Source organism: Lactuca saligna, chromosome 6, assembly GCF_052625555.1.
Source record: "Lactuca saligna cultivar CGN05327 chromosome 6, ASM5262555v1, whole genome shotgun sequence".
NCBI classification, from domain to species: domain Eukaryota; kingdom Viridiplantae; phylum Streptophyta; class Magnoliopsida; order Asterales; family Asteraceae; genus Lactuca; species Lactuca saligna.
This window is the reverse complement of record NC_136422.1, coordinates 175,934,067-175,945,326: the sequence shown is the minus strand read 5'-3', so window position 1 is coordinate 175,945,326 and position 11,260 is coordinate 175,934,067.

Here is an 11,260-nt window from a genome sequence, read left to right as displayed (position 1 = left end):
TCCCACGTCCATTTGGAGCTTCTTCGTTGTTGCCATTGCACCTTTACCAACTTCACCTCCTTATTCTGAAGACCCTTCATCTTCTTATCTAAAATGGAAACCGGCATCTCGATGTAGTTCAGGCCCTCATCCACCCGAATGTCATTTAAAGAAACAATTGCGGGCTCATTATACATTTCCGAAGCTGAGATACATGGAAGGTGTTGTGAATTTAGCTAAGGTCCTCCGGCATATCCAAGCGATATGCCACCTTACCCACCCGGGTCGTGATCCTAAACGGGCCTAAGAACCGAGGCCCCAGCTTTCCCCTCTTCCGAAACCTGATAATTCCCTTCGAGGGAGACACCTTTAGCAACACAAAATCTCCCACCTGAAATTCAAGATTTGATCGTTATCGGTCAGCATAACTTTTCTGATGGCTTTGCGTGACCCGCAACCGGTCGCACACCTGGTGAATCAGCCTGGTGGTCTTGAGCACTACTTTAGTGCTTCCCATGACCCAGTGCCCAACCTCGTCCCAACAAACCGGGGTTAATGGCATAACAATCTTGGAGAAATCCTTGGCTGGATCAATCGAAATGCCCTCCTGATTGATGATATGCCCCAAAAATTGTACCTCCCGCAACCAGAAATCACACTTGGAGAACTTTTCATTAAGCTTCTTCGCCCTCATGTTCTCCAATACCTCTCTCAAATGCTCCTCATGTTGTTCCTTAGTCTTAGAATAGACCAGGATATCATCAATAAAAACGATCACTGACCGATCCTGCATTGGTCTACATACCCTGTTCATGAGATCAATGAATGTTGTTGGGGTATTGGTGAGCCTAAACATCATCACCACAAACTCATAATGCTCGTACCGAGTCCTGAAAGTTGTCTTTTGCATATCCTCATCCTGAATCCTCATCTAATGGTACCCCGACCAAAGGTCAATCTTGGAAAACCAAGAGGCACCATGCAGCTGATTAAACAAATCATCGATCCTTGGCAATGGATAACAGTTCTTCACCGTTAGTTTGTTTAGCTCTCGGTAGTCAATGTATATCTTGTGTGATCTATCCTTCTTTTTCACAAACAAGATCAGTGCTCCCCACGGGGAACTGCTCGGACGCATGAACCCTCGGTCTAGCAGCTCCTGAAGTTGCACAGATAACTCCCGCATCTCGGGTGGTGCCAATCGATATGATGCCTTTGCTATCAGAGCAGCACCTGACACCAAGTCAATGAGAAACTCCACCTGCCTCTCCGGAGGCACTCCCGATAACTCTTCAGAGAAAACATCCCCAAAGTATTGTACAATTGGCACACTGCCCACATTCGTCGTGGTTTCAACCCTCGCATCTGAGATATAAGCCAGGAATCCTATACATCTCTGCTGCAGAAATCTTCTAGCCCTCGAAGCCAAACAGAGATTTAGCCCTTGTGAGGCCCTCTCACCGTGTATAACCAGCTCTCCCCCACTTGGGGTTTGAACCCTCACCAACTGACGCTCGCAATCAATCATGGCCCCGTTGGCCCCCAACTAGTCCATCCCGACAGTCACCTTCAATCCTTGCAATGGTATCGGAACTAGATCAACATGGAACCTCTCGCCAAGCACATTCAGGACGTAGTCCTGATACACCCTAGCAACACTCAAGGTGCGGTCATCTACAATCTCTACCTCAAGCGAGGAACCCAAAGTTTCCGGCGCGTCCCAGAACTTTTTTCTAAGCGCAAGAGACATGAACGGGTAGCACCCGAATCAAATAAAACATGAACCGTCATACCATTAACCAAAAAGGTCCCTATATAAACGCAACATACACATAAGCAATACAGATAAACATAGAGCATAAAATAGTAAATAAGTACCAGCCACAACATCTGGCGCTACCCGAGCCTCCTCGGTAGTCAGCTGAAAGGCGCAACTCTTCACCACTAGAGCCTCTGCCTTAACAAGACGGCCATCGGTAATCCTCATCGTGGCGGGCGCGGGCACCGCCACTGCTCCTCATCCCACCTGCAATCTTGGACATTCAGCCCGCTTATGGCCGTTCTGGTTGTAGTGAAAAAAATCAACCCCTTCTTAGGGCAACCCCTGCTCAAGTAGCCCTGCTGGCCACATACATAGCATCTCGATCCTATCACCCGACAAGCTCCACTGTGTGGCTTACCGCATTTGGGGCACCGGCCCTGGCCCTACTGACCTCTACTAGAAGAATTTGAGGTCTTAGGCTTTTTATCCTGACCTACTGCTATCTGGGCCTGCTCAGGGTTCCGCTTGGTGTGGAAGTCTAACTCCATCTTCCACTTACGGGCCTTCTCCACCATCTTGTTTAGGATTTTGCAACTGTAAAGCTCACAAACTCCCAGATATCATCCCTCAGCATGGGATAATATCTCGTCCTCATTAGTAGCTTATTGTGGGATCAATAAAGCTTGTTCGTGGAACTTGGCAGTGATCTCCACCACAGTCTCGGTGGTCTGTATAAGGTCATGAAACTCCCTCACTAGCCGTTGCACCTCAATTGGTGGTGCAAACTCCAAATTAAACCGCCTAACAAACTCGACCCATGTCATCTCAGCCACCCCGGCTGTTCCAACCTGGCTAGTAACCTCACCCCACCAATCTGGGCCTTGTCTCTTAGTCTAAAAGAAGCAAATCCAATTGTTTCCGTATCTGGAAAGAACTCGTGCGCCGTACATTTTCGATATCCATCACCCAGCATCAGCTAATGATGGGGTCGATGATCGCGAAAAACTTCAGCGCCCCGTACACCATGGACTCCCAAAATGAGGGAGTTTGGTCCCGAACCTAACCCTTAGCAATCTCAACCATAAATGCCATGAGTCTCTCCTCCATAATCTCCATCATACCCTCCTTGACCGTCCTAAGGATAAATGCAGTAGCGTCAAGGATGCCCCTGGTAACCTCGGCTGCGATAAGCTCACGCAGCCTCTCATCAATGACATCGATACTGTCACCTGATCCAGCCTCGAATGCAAATCCCGATCCTGACCCCCTACTCTAAATCGTGTCACCACTATGCTGAGCTGAAAAGTCATAAATTACAACGATCATGATTTCCATAAAAGGGGTCTTCCCACAATGATCTTCCTTAAAGTTGTCAGTTCTAACGTTGGTTCTGGTACAGGTTATGTGCTTTCAGTACTAGGAGCCTAATACTACCTTCCACACCTATCTGTACCTTTCCCCAAATGCTCTACCTGATAACTTCAATTCATCCCAAAACTAAACCATATCCCATAAAATAACGCATATATCGAATCTCAGGCTGTCCTAAGATTTAATCTACTCATATTAATCAGACCAATATAACAGGTTACCTTTATGCATGCAAATTATACACATAAATGGATCAAATAGACTTTCGAATAAAAGCTTCTACCCTAAAACCACAACCAGACAAGGAACAGGAAATAAGGCCAATTCAGTCATTATGCGGCTATAAGCTCCTAACCGTATACAATTTTAAAAGCATACACAAAGCAAGTTTCATATAATCAACAAAGTTTAAATATCAGTTTAACATGGCTAACACATTGGGGAACTACTTACTTGACTTGGCTGATCACGCACATTGCACTCTCATCTTTTCATTTCTTTTAAAACCCTTTTATGTTATTTTTGAAAACAATTCTACCATTTCCTCAGTTTGAATCCTGACACACCCAAGGGTGTGCCCGAATCCCTCAAACTAAGGCTCTGATACCAACTTGTAATGTCCCAAATTTTCAGAAGAAAATTTTCATTTTTAATTAATCAAACCCATTTCCAATAACCATAAAATCCATAACAGTTGTTTTCAAATCCACATTCATTACAACTTTATTTAAAAACATCGGAGTGTCTTGTAAAACATCGAGGAAAGAGTGCACGACGCGCCATAACGCCTTGCCCTTGCCCTTGGGCTCAGATGTACTAGAAACATATCCACAAACTGCAAGCTAATGCTTATTGAGTTCCCCAGAGCATACCCCACATACACAACCCACATAACAAATATCATACTAGCTACAAAGCTATCTCTACCACATATCATATCAAGTTAGCCATAAGCTATCTCTACTATATAACATTAGCTATCAATGTTAACTCTACCACATATCCCTGCATAAGGATGCCTTGGGCTCCCCCACATGGTCATACACCTAAGTGCCACAGGCTCCCCCATGGTCTTTCCCTTCCGGACAACCATAGGCTCCCCCACATGGTCTTACATCCAAGTGTCATGGGCTCCCCCATGGTCTTTCACGCAAATATCACAAAATCACTAACATACAACTTAACATAAAGTTAATTATCATACCACATTTATCTACCATAGCTAGTGTACCACATAACACAAAATGAGTTGGCCTTGGTGCCTTAGACCCATTGGTATGGTGAAAAGACTCACCTCTTGAAAGACCCCAACTTTCGTATTTTTGAAAGACCCAAACTTTCATATTTCACATTATCATTACTCCAAAACATGCTATTTTCATATTCATAAAAGCAATATTTTACATTGATAAAGGGAATTACAAACTATTGGATACAAACCTTCTATTACAAAGTGTTATATATATTACATAACTACCCAGGATATTGTAATTTATACAAACATAAAAAGTATTACAAAACTACTATTACAAACTATTCTACATCTTTCAATAGTATGTAAACATACTAGTTATTTATCACCTGCAATTGTTAAACATTGATAGGGTAAGAGGTGACGCTTAGTGAGTTCAAAAATAGATACAATATAATGTAATGCCATATATATACTTCAATATGGAAAAAGCAAAGAGGAACAACAAGATGTATGTGAGATCATGTGACAAGCGTTCATATCAATCAACGACATTATTCAAAGATATTATTTTCAATTCTTCATATACATCAATAAAGCTTTGGCCCAAATGGCATAGAAGACATGCAATTTCTAAGTCCTTTCAGTGATCACATGGTCAAAGGTATTACAATTGCTATAAACATAGCGAATAACACGACAAAATAACTCAGAATAATAATACTGAAAAGCACATAGCACATATAACATATAACATACAATTGTTCCTATATATTGAACTCACCTTAAGTTAAACGGGAGTTAAAATAGTAATTTGGACAACACTTCGACTTTAAATATGCCTTTCTATGTTGAAAACCAGGCTCTGCGAAGGTAGGGCTTCAAAACCGAAAAGATAAAATTTCTGGGATTCTCGGGGGTCTCGGGATGTGTTTTGGGTGCTAAAATTGATACCGGGGCTTCGGGAAAAGTCAAAATAATGAAAATATGGATTTAGGGGTGAAAAATTGCAAATTTCCAAAGTTAGTCGGAAGATCTCGCAGGTCCTCCTATTTATAGGCGAGGGTTCGGCCGAGAACAAGACAGATGGCATCGAGGGAGAGAGGGTGAGTCAGCAACGAAGGGCTCGGTGGCAGCAGCGGAGCGAAGCAATTGGCGCGAGAGGCGAAGGCCACGAGGCTGCATGCGAGGCTCGGCTGCGAGGCGGGTAATCAAGATGTGGAGGGGCGAGACTCGGACACCGCAGCGAGGCGCATCGGAATTCTCTTGGACCACACTTCAGTCAAATCATTAAGCGGCACGCAGCATTACGAGGCGAGGCCATGTCTCCGGTGACGCACCTGCTTCGTGCGAGGTGACGTGGCCGGTTACTATTCATGCGAATTTCTTCGGCTTTCGGACCCCGAACTTCTAAAATCCATAACTTTCGCATACGAGCTCCGTTTTTGACGTTCTTTATATGCACGCGTAGCTAAAATTACGCTCTACAACTTTCGTTTAGACTTTGTCGGCTAATTTTGACTTTATTTTTAACATTATTATTTTTAACAGACCGAGACAGGAAAATCCGTTAAAAATTCATAACTTCTTCATCCGACATCCGTTTTCATCAGACATTTTACCGTTGTACTACTTAGCTGTCTACTGCTAAGTTGAAACTTCAAAAAATCATAACTTCCTCATACGCAGTCAGATTTTGGCGTTTTTTTATCGAATTTCTCAGTTTAACGAATACTACGACTTTCATTTAGATTAATAAGGCTAAAAAGTAATTTATCAAAAACTCACTTTTTACGTCATTCCGCGCCGTTCCGGTTTTGTCGCGGATCTTCGGTTGGTCATAAATTATTCGTTATAACTCGGATTTTGACTAGGTTTTCGCCCAGAAGTTTCTACCGAGATTCTCTACAACATAAAATAATAAAATCTTATATTTTCGCTAAATTTCACTATTTTGTTTTTAATTGAATCTCATAAGACTTCCAATATTTTCTGAGTGATTCTAAACATAGTTTTACTTTATTTCTAGTAAAAACCATCTGTTAGAACTCAACACTTAATTTTACATAATATTTCACAATTTTATTCATTACAAAACATGATTTCAAAACGTGTATGTTACAAATACCTTCTCCTTTTGAGGATTTCATCCCCGAAATTACATCGATTAAAATAAATGGGGATATTCTTCTTTTATCTCATTCTTATTCTCCCAAGTATAGTTTGGGCCACGATGGTGTTTCCAATTGACAAGCACCAATTCTACTTCTTTATTGCGTAGCTTAGTTGTTCTTTCATTCACGATTTCTTCAGGCTCTTCTACATATCTTAACTTACTATCCAACTTCACTTTGGATAACGAAACTGTCTCATCGTAGATGCTCAAGCATTTGCGCAGATAACTTACATGAAACACATCATGAATACCTGCCTAATCTTCAGGAAAATCTAAGCGGTATGCTTGCTTTCCAATTCTCTGGATGATTTTGAAGGAACCAACAAATCTAGGACTCAACTTTCCTTTCTTCCCAAATCGCATAAGGCCTTTCCATGGGGATACCTTCAGCACCACGAAATCACCCACTTGGAATTCTATAAGTCGTCTTCTCTTTTCCGTATAGGACTTCTGTCGATCCTGGGCCGCTTTCATTCTTTCTCGTACGATTTGAATCTTGTCGGTGGTGTCTTGAATCATTTCAGGGCTTCCAAGGATCTTGTGTCCTACATCACGCCAACATAACGATGTACGGCATTTGCGACCATATAATGCTTCATATGGTGGCATTTTGATTGAAGTGTGGTAACTGTTATTATATGAAAATTCGACAAGCGGTAAGTATTTATCGCAATTACCACCGAACTCCAAAACACATACACGAAGCATATCTTCTACTATCTGGATTGTTCTCTCCGTCTGACCATCTATCTGGGGATGATAAGCGGTGCTGAGAGCAACTCGAGATCCCAATTCGCGTTGCATACTTGCCCAAAAGTGAGAAGTGAAGCGAGTATCGCGATCATAAATGATCTTTAGTGGCACTCCATGTATTGCAACAAAATCATCCAAGTACACTTGTGCGTATTTCTCCATTGGAGCCGTTTCACGCATGGCGAGAAAATGTGCACTCTTAGTCAGACAGTCGACGATTACCCAAATGCTATCATGCTGTCTAGCAGTCTTTGGCAATTTGGTAATAAAATCCATGGACAGCTCTTCCCACTTCCATACAGGAACAATAAGGCTTTCTGGAGTTCCATAAGGCTTTTGGTGTTCTGTTTTGTCTTGTAAGCATACTAAGCATTCCTGTACATATCTTCCAATGTCTCTCTTTAATCCAGGCCACCAATAATCAGCTCTCACATCATAGTACATTTTACTTCTACCAAGATGTATTGATAGCTTAGACTTATGAGCTTCATCTAAAATCATCTGTCTTAATCCACCAATCTTTGGAATCCATAGCCGATTCTTAAATACTTTTAATCCTCGTGGATCATTAAGTAAAACATCGGAATAATGTACCATTCCTTCATTTTTTACATTTTCTGGCTTTAAGGCTTCAACTTGCCACTTCTCTAGTTCATCAAGAATGGTGAACTTCACCGTAGTGTGAGTAATAGTATAACACATACTATTACGATAAACTTTCCTGCTAAGTGCATCTGCAACGACATTAGCCTTTCCAGGATGGTATAGGATTTCGCAATCATAGTCTTTGATCAGCTCCATGGCTCGTTGTTGTCTCATATTCAGAGTTTGCTGACTGAATATATACTTGAGACTCTTGTGGTCGGTAAATAATTGGCATTTCGTACCAAAAAGATAATGTCTCCAAAGTTTTAGGGAAAATATTACTGCAGCGAGTTCAAGATCATGGGTGGGATAATTCTTTTTATAATCTTTTAGTTGTCTTGAGGCATAGGCTATCACTTTACCACACTGCATCAACACACAACCCGAGTCCCAATCTTGAAGCATCTCTATATACGGAGAAATCATCATCACCTTCTGGGAGTGATAAGATGGGATCATGAGTCAAAAGATCTTTTAGAGCTAAGAAAGCTTTTTCTTGAGCTTCACCCCCATTCGAACTTCACTTCCTTCTGTGTGAGACTTGTGAGAGGTACGGCTAGACGAGAAAAGTCTTTAATGAATCTCCGGTAATATCCCGCAAGACCTAAGAAATTTCGAATTTCGGAAGCATTACGGGGCACTTCCCAATTTTGAATGGCTTCGATTTTGATGGGATCTACAGATACACCGTTACTAGAAATAATATGGCCGAGAAATTGAACTTGACGAAGCCAAAATTCACATTTTGAGAATTTAGCATAAAGTTTCTCCTTTCGAAGAAGTTCTAAGATTTCACAAATTTGAACGGCATGATCGGCTTCAAACTTGGAATAGATTAGAATATCATCATTGCATACGATGACAGACTTATCAAGCATTGGGCGGCACACTCAATTCATCATATCCATGAATACGGTAGGAGCATTTGTCAAACCGAATGACATGACAAGGAATTCGAAATGCCCATAACGAGTACGGAAATTAGTCTTCGGTACATCTTGCTCTTGTACTTTCAACTGATGATAGCTAGATCTCAAATCAATCTTTGAGAAATAGCTAACACCCTGAAGTTGATCGAATAAATCGTCGAATCGAGGTAGTGGGTACTTGTTCTTGATAGTCACCTTATTCAACTCACGATAATCAATGCACATTCGCATCGATCCATCCTTCTTCTTGACAAACAATACTAGAGCACCCCAGGGAGAGGTACTCGATCGAATAAAGCCTTTGTCAAGTAATTCTTGCAGTTGGATCATCATTTCCTTCATCTCGGCTGGCGCAAGACGATAAGGAGTCTTTGCAATCGGAGCAGCACCGGGCACAAGGTCAATTCGGAATTCTACTTGTCTGTCCGGAGGAAGTCCAGACAGATCATCAGGGAAAACATCGGGATATTCGTTAACAATGGGAATATCATTTACAGTTTTATTCTCCTTTCTTGAGATGTCAACTATATAGGCCAGATAGATAGGACAACCTTTCGATATGAATTTACGAGCTTTGAGGAAAGAGATTATTTTTAAGATCCTTTGTTCACCGTAGACATGAATAGGATCTTCCCCTTCAATAGGAATGCGTATCATCTTTTCGTAACACAAGAGTTCTGCATGGTTCTTTGACAACCAATCTATGCCGAGAATAATATCGAAATTGGGCAAGGAGATAGGGATTAGGTTAGCAAGAAAATTATAGCCTTCAATTTCTATGACACAATCCATATAGATTTTATCAACAAGTAATGATATACTTCCTGCAGTATCTACGTGATATGGTTGCGCGAGTGCATAGCAAACAGTTTGAAAAGAATGCGCAAATTCATAAGATACGAAAGAATCTGAGGCACCAGAATCAAATAAGATATGAGTAGGTCTAGAGTTGACAAGAAATGTACCCGTCACGACATTCGGGTCCTCACGTGCTTCCTCTGCGGTAATCTGGAATGCACGACCCTTAGCTTTTGGCACCTCCTCCTTTTTAGCTGGAGTACTCTTCGGTTATTGGACAGGGACTTGACTTCTCGCTGGTTGTTCAACAAAAGCTTGACTTCCCGTCACTTGGCTGGTAAGAGTAGGGGAAAAATGCTTCTTGTGGCCAGTAATACCACATGCATAACAAGTCACATCCTTCCTTGGGCAAGCTGGCTTGATATGACCTGTTTCTCCACTCTCATAGCAGACAATGGTTCCTTGTCTATTTTGCATTGACCCAGATGATTCCTTCCCCAAACACGACATGACGGTGATTGAATAGAAAAATATTGTGACCTACCACGGCCACGAAAAGCACTATGAGATTGTGCTTGCTTGCTTGGATCATTTCGAATAGATTGAGCTGGTGGAATAGTGGAAGCAGGAGTAGTTCTTTCAGTACGTGCATGCTTTGGAATAGTAAGAGTGGCACCAGATATTTCGAAGTCATGCTCATGCCTTCGAGCATACTCAACGGCTTTGTCGAACGACAGAACATCCCAGTTGACAACGAAATCATGGATTTCGTGTCGTCATCCCTCCATGAACAACTGAATTTTCTCATCTTCAGTTGGAATATACTTCGTAACAAACATTCCTCTTTGATTAAATTGAGTTTCATACTCATTCACAGTCATTCCTCCTTGTTTAAGCTCGAGGAATTCCTTCTCCAATCTTCTCCTGATATCTAGAGGACAATACTTCTCTAGCACACGAGTCTTGAGCAACTCCCAGGATAAGTTCTCCTGGTCACATCCATCAAGAGCTTCATATGTTGCTTCCCAACAGACTAAAGCTTCTCCAATGAGCATTGCAGAAGCGTAGATAGCCTTGTCTTCATCATCCACATGAGAAACACGAAATACTTTCTCGGTGTTTTGAATCCAAGTTCGAACAATTATAAGATTAAGGACACCAAAAAACTCCATAGCACCACTACTCTTGAAATCTTTGAACGAGGGACACTTCACCTTTCCGCTTGAAGATTCTCCAGTGACTTTCTCTTTTCCTTTATCATCATTCTTTTTGTGTTCTTCGAGAGTCTGTCGAATAACACCGGTAAGTTTACCTAAAAGTCACTCCTCACGAGGAGATACTGGAGTATTCACTTCCTCGGGTTGAGGATCTCCACCAACATCAGGGGTATGGCTACTTACTTGTTCAACCATCGATCTGAAATACGGAGTAAGATAGTATTTTAGAATATTAGGGTTTACTATTACCTAATACTTTTACTTATATATTTCCTATGTTTTGTATCCCTATACTTACAATGATTAAGTTCATATATTGAACTTCCTATAGTTTAAGTCTAAATACCAATCCGTGGAATTTAGTTCGCTTAAACTACTGCTTTGATACCATGGTTGAAAGACCCCAACTTTCGTATTTTTGAAAGACCCAAACTTTCA